General features: G+C 35.0%; 1 pseudogene; it reads right to left on the reverse strand.

The window, feature by feature from the left end:
* Positions 1-543: 543 nt before the first annotated feature.
* On the reverse strand, positions 544-2,842 carry LOC149542431 (uncharacterized; annotated as a pseudogene).
* Between the last annotated feature and the right edge of the window lie 11,033 nt (positions 2,843-13,875).

The following is a 13,875-nucleotide window of genomic DNA, read 5'->3' on the forward strand; positions in this document are numbered from 1 at the left end:
GTGAAAGAAACTTACTGGAGTCAAGTGTTAATGAATTAGAGTATTGCTTTCACAAAAGTTCTTGTAATGAGTCAATGAAGTGCTTGAATTCATATATTTAGGCCAAATATTAATCAAAAGAAGTGTAGGACAACACTAAGATTTTTAAGTTAACTTTAGAAGACGGATAGCCTTGTAGAAGGTTGTAGTTAAAGAGGGATTGTAGCCAAACTATGAAAAGGTGAGAACATCTGGATCAAACTAGTTTAAATGGGTCATGTAAATCATGAAGTGACATTAAAAGCATTAGTTTTTTTATGTAATCTGAGCAGCAAAAAGTCCCATGCATTCTTTGTATGGCAGATTTAATTGATCTACTTTCTAGTTTTAGATCCTGAAGGAATCTATCCATCTTAGGACAGGGAAAAAGTTGCATATTTTTCTCTATTCATATCCATGAAAGATATGATTTGATTACATATTTCCTATTTCACATTACTTGTATCTATCAAATATTTGATTTAAAACTCTGATATGATCTAGATAAGATTTGGTTTGATAGGATTAACAATTTTCTTGATGACCTAGTCTTCTTTCTCCAGGTACAGGCTTATCCTCCAATTGCAAAGTTGTTCCATAAGAAGAGTGTCCTGAGCTGAACAATGATGGATAATGGATAGTACCAAACTAAGATGAATCTAATGTTTCAAATAATGTAGTTGATTCAGGGGAGGATGTCCCAGAGGATTGTGCATCATCTTCCTCCCCATCTAATGCTTTTAGAAGTATTTTTGCCGACATATCATCATAACTGATAGATGTCGAAGAGGTTAAGTTTTGTTCTTCCACTTTAGGAGCATCAATACCTACTCCTGTAAGATATTCATTTACCAGGTTAACACCTAGGGCATAGTCACCCAATAAACCATCACAGAGATGTGCTACCCATGCATTTGCAGTTTCCATACTGGCTGATGTATATTGAGATTGCCCAAGTTTTCTATCAAGAATGTTTGATCAAAAATACCTTATGCAATAGCTAGATCATTAAAGATAGTTGCAACACCTATATGGTGATGATTTTGATACATATCAATCAATTTAGAACTTATTAGACCAGGAGGAAAATACTTGGATCGAGGAAGATAACAAAATAAAGAGACAAGATCGAGAAGACACTTGTGGGTCTCATAAAGCTTTCAAAGTTGATCATCTGTCCACTGCTACTTATTGCTCTCATGATTCCTCATCTCTTTAATCAACGCATCTTGTGATTTGTACATCTCATCTAGGACCCTAAACATTGGAGCAATTATAGAACTAAGGTCAGTGCCACTTGCTTCTTGGTCTTCACCATTACTAAGTTGTTTCTCAGTAAATTTTGTTAGCATTCCACATTGAGCTAGCACATGAAGGAACTCATATATTTGCAATCTAAAAGGCTCACCTAACCTTATCTGTATTGTAATGAGAGTTTGGGCTGCTATAATCCTTACCTCCCAGCCTCAACTAAATTCCCATTTTTGAAGGCGCATCAAAGCTCCACCAAGTGTTAAATTTCTAGAACTAGCAGCTGCTACCATTTTATCTGCATCCAGCATCATCAAAGTAGTGCTAAGTGGTGTAGCGAACTCCCAAGCATACTCAGATAGAACATAATTTTCATTCTCCCCCAAAAACTAGACAACAACCTACACTAATCATTGCAGTGCAAGTGTAGACTTTGGATCTGAAGTAGAAACACGATCGATGAATGAGAATCCCTCCATAGATTCATGTTGCAGTGGTGACAAATCAAGGACTATGGTAATTGCTTCCAAAGCAGTGTGCTTTCCACTTGGACTAGCTCCAACAAGACATATTTTCCACAAAAGTTGAAGGATGTCTACATCTATCTTCCTAGGAACTTAGCTACAAAAATCCTTGCAATTTCAAGTAATGTCACAACCATTTTTGAGTAGCCTTGAAGCAAGCACGAAGGGTAAGCAAGATATCATTTAGTAATGAGGATGACCAGAATGGATCTGAAAGCTTATTGGCAATTATTGCTTCAAGTTCATCAAATGACTCATTTGCACTCTGCATCCATATCAAATCCTTTATGATTATAGCCCACACATAGACACACTCACGTGCAACAGTGATGCACACTACCTCCATGAGAGATGCTAACATACTTGCAATGGACTTTGAATCCATATCAAAGCCTTTATGATTGTAGCCCGCACAAAGACACACTCACAAGCATCAATGGTGCGCATTGCCTCTATGATAGATGCTAACATACTTACAATGGTCTCTTTACTTGAGGGTAATGGAGCAATTTTTGCCTTGGTACCTTCATAAGAAGAATTATCTCTATGCTCAATATATGTTGATTCGGACAAATCCCATGCTTTCATTTTCCAAAAAAGCTTCAGGATGGCTATCCTTGTCAATTGCATAAACACACAAAGAAAATGTTGTAACTCAGGTTAAATGTTGTAGCTCAACTTTTTCCCATCTCTTGAACCACCCTTGCTACTGCATGTAGCACTAGCCTGGAGAAGCTTTGGAAGGTCGAGTCCAACCTTCTCATGACTAATTTGATTAGAGCTTGTAGCCTTCTTAGTGTTGGAGTAGGTCACCCATTTTGAACTTTTGGAGGAAGTCCATCTTTAGATTGAGTTGCATTAGATTTTATGTCAGGCCTTTCATCCAGTGCATGAGCCTTGGACAAAGTAAAACATATCCTAGAAAGGTACACCCTAGCTAGAACATCATGTAAGTAGAGAACCTCTTGTAAGGCACCTCCAGGAAGAGAAAGCTTGGCTACAGTCATTTCCACAGCATATGGATCTCTAGTTGCTATATCAGAAGCCATTTCCAATGCATGTCTTACCACAACAGGATCAGCAAATGAAATCCCTTATATAGCTCGGTGCAGAAAGGTTTGATTCCTAGGATCTAAAGGCAATTGCCTAAGAGAACTAATGGCTACATATTGCAGATTACTTTGGATGGCAGACTCTTTATCTAATGTTTGTCTCCAACATGACGTGGCTATAGGAATGCCTAAAGTGCACACCATTTATAGAAATAAAGGTTCATTGGAGTTTTCCACAGGATTGTAGCAAAAAAAAAATCAAACTAGCAATCACACCTTAGTGTGCAATAGGTACATCGTAGAGTTGTGGAAGGTCATTTTTGTTAGGATAAACCACGGATAGAAATAAAAACTACATAAAAATATAACCAATAACAGAAAATAATAGATCACACAAAAATGAACACAAGGCACCAAGATTTAACATGGTTCACCTAATCCCTGGGCTACGTCCACCAAATAGCAAGTCCGATCTTATTACAATCCAGTGATTACAACCTAATTACAATCCATAATCCCTTACAGCTCAATACTGCCGCAAGAACCAATTTTGCATCACAACATAATAAAAAATACCCAACCCTAAACCCTTTTATACAAGTATTAAACCGCTTTAGGGTTATAACATGCCGGCCATAATTAGCCATAACTTTAGTGGCGAATCTACGAATGGCGAATAGTACCAAAACAATTGGCGAATAGTACCAAAAAATATATTTTCCCGAACCCCACTAATTATGAAGTATGTACAACACTTTCCTGATCAGTCACCACAATCTAACAATTTTAGTCTCTCTCTCTCTCTTCTCCCATCCTCTTGATATTTATATGTATCTTAGTCTTTCCTATTCCCCCTACATTTCTAGACATGTCTCCCCCTCTCTATCCATCCATCTCACTCCATCATCTTATTTCTATTTCTTTAAATCTCTACACCTCTATATTTCCTCATGATATCTCCCTCTATCTCTATATTGTTATCCTTCTCTATTTCAATATATATCCTCCTTCCTACCTCCCTCTCTATCTCACTTTCTACCTCTACATGCAAACATGCATATACAAACATACACACGTGCATACATTTATTGTTTGACCATCTAGACACATCTCTTGTTCTCAACAAACCTACTGTGGCTTGTCTCTTGACATTACACTTATGAATTCAGCCCTCAAAGTAGTTGAGCCTAGAATTTTGAAAAGTATATGTAAGAAAGATTATACTTGGAAATGCACAAAGAGTTATGGTATAAAGATTAAAAAGGTGCATGCATAAGAAAAGTTACCCAAGTTCAAACCACTAAACTATAATAAGGAAGACTTAAACTTGGAAGCCACATGCTAAATATAATAGTGTACCTAGAATCCTATTTCAAGAATAGCCTGAGGCTAGTGATCTTTGTTGTTATAATTAGAGTACAAAAGTGAGCATACCTTGTAATTCAAAGTATTAACTTCTACACAAATGGGCATCTAAGATCCATGAGTACAAGACAACTACATATATTCAAGTTGCTAACCTTATTTGCATTCTATAAAGAGAGAGTACCTAGCCAAATTTCTTTGCAAAAAATTCTCTTGCAAACTAAAAGTATCCCTCGTCATATAAATGTTAGGTGCCCCTTTTATTAAAAATAAAGAGATTAAGTGCATTGAGATAGGAAATAGACATTCCTAATCATCAACCATATTCAACACATCATTGATGAAAATATTACAATCTAGTACACTAAGTACAATGTAAGGATGAATTACATATAGCCTGTAGGAACTATTAGACTAAAATAAGAGGAGCTGACAAGTTTAAAATAGGCCATTTCGAGGGTTGAACCATTTCTCATATTTCCATATTTCATAGGTCCCATTTGGATTTTTAAATCAATCACCTACCAATAGACTGAATATCCAATAAACTCACAGGTTCACTTTCAGATTTAAATTCAAATATATGGTAAAATCAACAATCTTATATTTGATTTCCAATGTATCTTGAAGGAAAACGAATTCCTCAAAACAAATCCAAACCTTTAGAAGAATTTTATTTAGCTAGAGTACAAATAACTAGAGAGATAATTGTAACTCACCAGTCTTTGTAAGAGTTCTTCCCTTTTGTTTACTTCCATCTGACATCTGTGATGTTGAGAGAGATAATTATCTAGTGAAAACTTCAAAGAGTCAACTTCTTCAACTACCTGCTCCAACTTTCTGCAGAGACAATACAAACCATGTAAAAGGTCTCCATGGTCATAAATTTGTTTCAAATGCCCTGTCCTCACAACAACTAACTCAACTAGCTCTGCTATCAAAAAAGGACTTGGATTGCATTTTATACATTGTGATGGAGCATTAGCAGCATAAGTAATCACATTTGGGTTTTCTAGGGTCTGAGTTATTAATATTTTAGGTGCTACCCAATGGGCCAACTGTACTATTTCTTTCACAGATCTAAATGAGATTTATGATCAAGAATATTTATTCATTTAATTGTCTTGAGGGCATTGACTTATTTAAATTGGTCATACTATTTGATTCCTTAGCTTTCACTTTTATAGTGAAGGTTTCATCTTGTAGCTTTATATCAATTTAGCTTAACCTTTAGGAAAGGAGTTCTTGAAATTAACATAGTTGACCTTAGGATTTCTAAGATTCACTCAGCCAGTGAGCTTCAATAACTTTGAGAGAGTATTATGATGGGACTCAAATAAAAACTTTCTTACTGTCAACTGGAGATTCATCCATCGAAGAAAATGGTGCACTTATAATACAGTCAACCCAATAATTTTTTCAAAGCTATATGTCAATCACTAGATCATGACAGTTTTTTAACCTAGGATTAAAATTAAAATGTCTTTATTGATGTTATTGATCTATTAGGATGATTTTCTAAGGTTTTCATGAGTAAACCTCAATAGAGCCTTTTATTGAAACAAAATATTAACAACAAAATTCAAACCAATAGTTTCGTAGATAAGCTCAATATCTCAGTGAATCTCTATTAGAAAAGTTTGATTTATTTAAATCTTTAACATAGAGAACTCTAATTAAATATTATGAATTGGGGTTTGTATGTAGAAATGGAGGGAATTTGAATGTTACTTCCATGGATATATATGATGACCTCTTCAATGGAGTGAAGGACGCTTGTAGAGAAAAGAAATTTCTTAACATGAGTCCTTGATGCCCTATTTCAGCCACCTCGATGACTTACAGGCATATGTGAATAGCCTTGAATCTTCTCTATCAAGTTGGGAATACGTATTCCATGTCCCTACCTCAACAATTTCTCTCCATTACTCTTTGCATCAATGTCCTCTTAAATCACTCACTGATTGAAGAAAAAAAATAGAGCCAATTCTCAATCAGTCACAGATTGGAGGAAAAAAAATAGAGCCAAAGCAATTAGGGATTTAGATCAACTTCTCGCCATTCCTATTTCTTCCGATTCATTAACAATATAATGTTTTTGATAATAAAAGCAACCAAAAGCAAGGGGGTCGGCCCAAATACCATCAAAAAGCTGGTAACCAGCACATTACCAGCTAGAAACACCAGTAGTCAAAAAATTAACTAAGAAAAGATCCAAAAGTTTGCAACCATGAACAAAGACCAGCAACTAAGCTAAAACCAACAAAGCTACAAACTAACAACTAGATTTCAACACTGTCCAAAAAGGTACTTGAGCCAACCCAAGTCCTAATTACAGTTGATAACTAGCAAAACCAATACTGCCAGTAAAGTTTTAAAAGTCTTTGGATCCAAAGATCCCAGTAACTGACAAGAACATAAAAAAACTTAGTTTTCCTTTTTCCCTTTCCCCTTTGCATGTAGTAGGATCTGGGTCCAGTCATCAACAAGAAACTTGAAGAGCAACTTATGGTCCTCCATATCCAAGCCCGCATCCTCCTTTTCATGTGCCAGCAATTGAAGGGTTGTTGCCGCAACATGGGTAACTTTAATGCCAAATTTGGAGAAGGTGAAGAACACCTCCTCCAAAGCTTTGACCCTTCTTTGTAGATGCATGTATCACTCATCCATTACCTTGGTCCTATCTTTAGGTCCCTCGTCTCCCTTTGCAGCAACCTCCTTCCTTTTTTGCACCTGTGATTTATCCTACAAAACCCGTGGGTTAGAGGAAACCTTTGAATTCTCCTTAATAGGTGATGAAATGGTTATGGGGGAATCATCATTCTTGATACTCTCTTCACAAAAGGTAATAGGTTTGAGGGAGAAGTTGGAAGACACATGGGTGGTCTCAGTTTTTCCCCACTTTTCCATCAGACACCTAGGTTTGAGTATCATCCACCGAATTGTTCCCAGAGTTAAAAATTTTCTCCCCCTCCTCATTACCATCATCCTTCTTGGAGTTGGGAATATCTTCCTCCTCCCTTCTATCACTGTTGTTACCAGAGATATCTTCTTCTACCTCCTCCACTGGATATGTAAGGGACTTCTGTTTGCACCTAGCCTGGGATTTGGCAAGCCTACCAGACCTTCTTCTAGGTTTACCCCCATTATCCTCCCCCAAATCCTCTCCAACAACCTCCACTAATTTTTCAATTTTAATCTTCTTGTTTCCCTTTTGTTCTAAGGCTATGTCAAAAAATTTCTTTTTCTTAGTTTCCTTACTAGGGGATGGCCTGGGGGTGTGCATTTTCAATCCTGTAATTGAGCTCAGGGGGGAGTTCTAACCATGGCGTGGGTTTTCCACAACCACCTCACTGGGGGGGCATAAGGCGAGGTGAAACTGATAAAGGTGAGAAATTAAGCCTTGACGAATAATGGTAAAATTTAAACCTTTACTCTTTTTTTCCATAACATTAGCAACCATGTCTTCAAGAGAGTGCAACAAAAAAAAAGAAATAGAAATTAAGTCCCTATTTTTGAAATGATTCAACAGAGGAAAATGGTTGTAATAGCATACACCAAACCTGCCCTCCAGCATCAGATACCTCATAAGGACCAGGTACACATCATCCCAAGGAATGGGTAACTTGTCTCTTTTAAACCTGCCTCTGTAGCGAATTAGCTCCTCACCCTTCGCAAAAAAGCTATTCATGCTAGCCTCATCAATAATTTTAATAACTTTCCTCCATTTTTTTCCCTTCATGGAGAGGCCAGTCGCCATTGCAATAAATTCCTCTGTGACTTGGAAGGTGATACCATTGATGGTCACCTTCCTATCATTCCAACTATTCACAAACTGGTGTGCGCAATTCTCATCATATCCAGCCATTGACATCATGTGGGGCAAAAAACCCCCTTCCTTCAGTAAGAACCAGGTAGCCATTCTATCCTTAAAGTTCTCAATTTTCGTTGGCTCCAACCTATTCAGGTCCCCCCCCATTTCAATTTCTTCAATTTTTGACTCCCCTTCTTCAGAAATATGCATTTGAAATTTTTCAGCTTCGCTCTTTCTGTGACTACTCTCCTTCTTAACTCTTTTGAAAAGATAAACATAAAAAGTGTAGACCTGTGTTTGATGAGCTCCAAAATCCCATACCAAGTTATTATGGGATTCATGGAAGTGAACAATCATAATTTTCTCACCCCAATGATTTTTGACATCCTGATTAATGATATCCTTCGTACTTTCCTTTGGAGAGCAATTTGAAACTCGCAACAGGTTTCCATAATTACAAAAAGACATTTTTCTTAATTCATAATCACTTCACTTGCCGTTTGTATGGCCACATCTGCCCTTACCTTCCAAAACACAATAGTTTGATTTAGCGAGAAAAAATTGCCATCTTACCAAATTTGGCCTTACATTTAAAGTTTATAGACTTCATCTTGAATTTATCCCACCTTTTTCCTTGGATATCAACACCCTTAAATCTTCGTTGAGATCAAGCTAAATTCTCCCAACACATGATTTTCATTGCATTAAACCCCATGGCAGCAGCCGCGTCTGCCACCTGATTGCCCTCCCTGTAGATGTGCTGCAGGTGGGCCATTTTCATTCCATTCAAGATTTGCTTAATATCCTTCCCAATTTAGCCTCCCCCTTAACCTAATCAATCACTAATTTGGAGTCCCCTTTTATTATTAACTCCATAATTTGTCTTTCCCTAGAGATTTGAAGACTCCATAATAATGCCATAGCCTCTGCCACATTATTGCTACTATTCCCCACCTTACCTGCATAAACCAATAGCACATCACCATTCCTGTCCCTCAGTACACCTCCTGCTGCTCCAAATCCTCCTTTTGTAGCACCATCAAAGTTTAGTTTATACTATGTTATGGTGGGAGGTCTCCATTTTGTCTATTGTCTCCTCCTCCTAGCTAAGTTATCAAAAAGGAAGAAATCCTCTTGACAACCCCAATTTTCAGCCACCAGGCCTTCAAGTCTACCTGGCTTCTCCTTTGGCATTTTGCATTTAGCCACTCTTATATTTTCCTTTAACAATTTATTCACTAGTACAATTTTGGCAAATAAATGACTACATGACTAAAACTTTTAGTCACAAGACTAAAATTTTTAGTCACGTGACTAAAAGTGATGAAATTCTAGTAATTGTTTAAAATTTATAAGTGACTAAATAAATGATTAATTTGGTTAGTGGGTAAAATCAAAAGGCTAGAAAAAGATAAGTGACTAAATAAATGATCAAATAAATGGTTATTCATACTTAGTCACCAAAACAAAGGACTAAATGAATGATCAATAATTTTTTAATCCTATTAATACATTCTTTTAACATTTTCATATCTTTTATTACTTATTGATGAGGTTTTTGTCCTATACATATATCATTATCAATCTTCCTCAAATATCATCTCAATTGATATTAAATTAGAAATAAACTCAAAATCACCTCAATATGCACTCTAACTCCTCAAAATCTATCTCTGTACTCATAAAGAAAATAAAGACCCTCCATGCACTCAAAGGAAAACTTCAAGTCTATCTATGCAAAACAAAAAGATTAATTATCAATTAGGTATTTTACAATCTCAAGATATAATTTCTATCAATCACATTAATGTCATGTAATAACCATCTTTATAAATTATAACATTATTTTAAAAAATTATTACATTTAAATATTATAGTATTTAGTAAATTGTGAGAACCATGGTTAATGGATATTAAACCATGAAATAAAATGATTTAATAAAAACAAATTATGATATAAATTATATTTATTATTAATAATCAAGCTAATAGATTTTTAATTGTGGGAACCACAATTGGCAAAAAAGTGTTGGATGTGAGAAAAGTGTCAAATATGAGAAAAAAGTTGCACTTTTTTTGTGAGTATTCTTTTACGAACAATTAAGAGAACATAAATGAATCATGGAACATTAAAATACATGAAGGTGACCCTTAAAAGTAGTTAGTTATAGTCGACCCATCAATCATTGACAAAAACTATTTGGTAAAATGTTTAATACTAGAAAAATGTACATGTAGATTTTTCCATTAAAATTTTTGTTAGCTTAACAAAAAACTCTCTGCTAACCCCTCTTTTTAAATATTATTTTTGTAGTCCTTTATAGTTTTCTCTCAATGGAAGAATTGTTAATGCAATTCAAAATATTGAGTAAAAAAAATCTAACATGATCTGTCCCAAAACTTTTTTTTTCAAATAAAACATATGTCAATAGTAGAAATTTGTGTTGAATGATGGATGGGACGTAGAGTTTCCAAAAAAATAATTTAATTGTTTAATTAAATTGATTTTTTTCCTTACTTTTGGGATTATTAGTGCCCCATGGGGGTAAATCCAAGGCCCCACTAACACCCTATATAGATGAAATAAGGTTATTTGACACATTTTCATTGCACATCTTGTGTTCTAAGTATTTTTTCAATTTGGAGACTTCTACACCAACATCAAAGATCCATAAATAAGTGCACTAAATAAACAACATCACTCCTTTATTCTTATAACATTTGATAATTAAACTCATTAATTAATTAAAATATTTAGCTCTTTTATGCTTATAACATTTGATAATTAAACTCAATAATTAAAACAATATTTCAAATAGAGAGATTGCTCCATATAGAAATTTTTCCCTATAGGTATGACACAAACATTGCATCTTTAATCTATGTTACTTTTTAGTTTTTCTCTATATAGAATTTTCTTTTTCTTTCCTTCTTAAATTTGGTTTGCTTCTTGGTAGAAGACAAAGTAAGAGGACAATTTCAAAGCTTGGAAAGAGATTTTTGTAAATAAATTTGAGATCTAATGAAGAGGGATATCATTTCACAAAACCCTTGTCCACTTCACCATCATATTCCTAGCTTTGTACATAGTGTGGTTGTAGCTGAATTGGTAATCTTGTTCGACTACCAAATATTGTATTGCATGATTTATTGTATGGTTTTTTCTCCATTGATTTGCAAAATTTTTGTGCCCATAAAAAAACTAAGCTTCAATTAGCCCCTATGAAAAATTCTATGTTCTTCAACCTTTTTTGATATTTTAATTTAATTTATATATAATAAAATGACCTATTATTTTATATTTTTAATATACATTTTCTTAATATATATTTTTATTCTTATTTTTAAAAATTATTTATGTCATTTATATTTAAACAACACCATATACTTAACTCATTTTATATAAAATAAAATATAGATTTTTCTTCAAATAAATTAATATTAAAGTAATAAAAATAGAAATGACAAATATGTTGTAGACTTTAAAACAAAGCTATTTCCAATCTTAATTTGGAAAGCCTAAATCTTTATCAACTATAAAGTTTTTTTAATGATTTCTGCAAAATAAAATGTGAAATCGAAATCCCCATCAACGTTGTTGCATACTATTTGTGAGGAGGATTTGGGATTGCACGACTCTAATCATAAATCTAGGAACAATAACAAAATTTGTAAAGTACCTATAATCTTTAGCCGATAGGATTTTTTCCCTAAGGCCATAGGCCACCAATTTCATCTCACAATGCCAGCTAATATCTCATTTCATGGCAGTCTCCCTACCTTTGGCCACATTTGACCTAATCGTATTGGCAGGTGCATTTACAGCCTTCGTAAAATGAAAGCATGCTCAAGAGTGCATTGGTGCTGCCAGAGAAGTGCTCACCACTATCGGGCCATCAGTTGTGGGATCCAATTGCCTCCCTCTTGTAAACCACGATGTTTAGAGGAGCTTTCCACGGTGTTCACATGGACATACCCATTTGTATTTGATGATCTACACCAGTGCTTAAGAAGTGCTTGCACAAGTTTGTTCCTCATTTCTTCTATACTGACTTTGTATCTATTCTCCCTTCTCTCTTCGTAGGTTTCTTCATAGGTCTATCTAATAAAGCCCTATCTATATAAGGAATATGTCTAATCCATATATGTTGATGGGTATGGTTATGGTGATTGAGATTGATAGAAGGATGATTCCTGCATATAATGGGGCATACACGCTTTTGTTATGCATCATTCCTTAGAGAAAGAGTCCCAGAGGGGATGGTATGGATGAGATTCTTAGTTCCTCTATATCAATTATTCTTTCCATTACACTCTTCTTACCTCAACAAGGGCTTTTTAATTCCATCTTCCCTTTTTTGATTTTCTACAAGCTTCACATAAGCAAGAATGGTAATATAAGTGTTAACATTACATAATATGAACTATTTAATAACACTTGTGAATAAAAACTTGTCCTCACATGAACTGTCAAGATTGTGAGATAGTAATCATTGTCATCAAAACAATCAACATTGGCATATGACTAGTTTCACTTGAGAGATTGTTAATCAAATGTGATTGGCATGTGTAAAGCCAAATTCCCCAACGTTTTTAGCATCCTCCCTGCCTATGCCAAATTAAGAGCTTTGGAATAGAGATGGACATCCATAAAAGCTACGGAATAGAGTGTGGACATTGACCAGAGCATAAGGGAAGGGGGATTTTTAATAGACACTAAGTTGTAACTATCTTGGTAGATATGAATTCTAAATGTAGAAGCATAGATGTACTATGTAAACTATTTGACATAATGCATCGAAGAGATGTCTCAGAATAAATTTGTTGATAAAACTTTAGAAACTTTTAACCAGGTGTAATAGGCAAGAATAAAACCAAGCTCCAAGGTAAGACACTACAACTAAAATATGATGATTAGTAAGCCACTATCGAGGAGTTTCCTTATCTATTCTCTTTCCTGACCGAAGTTATAGTGGGGCCAAAAAAGTTACTATGACATTAGTTTTGACCAAGATGATAATGGTAGAGCTCAGTCTGGGCATGGCATTGGCAATATGCATATTCATGTAGCCCTTCCTTCTTCTTTTGCTCCTTCAACTTCTCACTATACTTGCCCTACAAATTATGTAGCTCATCAAAAAAATGGGTATTCTATGGCTTCTTTAGGTCATGTTCCACCATCATCATCTTATACAAATGTGCACCCTACTACAGCTCTTCATTAGCCAACAATGATGAGCGATGACTACACTCCATTACTACTAAATGGGTCCCTATCCAATTTGTCAGATTCTTCTCTCAATTCTACTCTTGTGCCATTGCCCACTCCAGCTAATGGTCATGGTCATGGATACTACATGGACTCATGCCTTGATGAGAAGTAGAGGTTTTTAAGTGCAGAGTTTGAGAAAAGATAGAGTTTGATTACTGGAGCTTTGGAAATTCAAGTATTGTACATGCTTTTTTGGTTTCTTGATTATTTTTCAAGAGATGCAAAATTTTTCCCTCTTTTTGTGGCTAGTTATCATCATTAGAAATATCATGTATCTATATTGGTTAGTTTTTCCATTCCAGCGAGAGCAGGTCTATGGAGAGTTTGATTGTAGAGACATCTCTTTTTTAAGACAATTTGACTGCAAATATTCAAGTAAGCATTACTTTTGTTTTTCCCTTAATTCAAGGTTTCAATTCCCTCTTGTATGTTTGGTTTTATATCAAATTCTAGTCATGTCCTATCATGACAAACCATTGGATGTCATCAAACACTTGTTTGAGAATCCCCCAGACAGTTTCAAAAGCACCAGAGGTTTCACCTTTGTTGCAATAGTTCCCTCTTGTATGTTTGGTTTTA

The sequence above is a fragment of the Cupressus sempervirens genome, chromosome 8 (genome assembly GCF_028749045.1).
Source record: "Cupressus sempervirens isolate cs-2001-9-10 chromosome 8, ASM2874904v1, whole genome shotgun sequence".
In the NCBI taxonomy this organism is placed as follows: domain Eukaryota; kingdom Viridiplantae; phylum Streptophyta; class Pinopsida; order Cupressales; family Cupressaceae; genus Cupressus; species Cupressus sempervirens.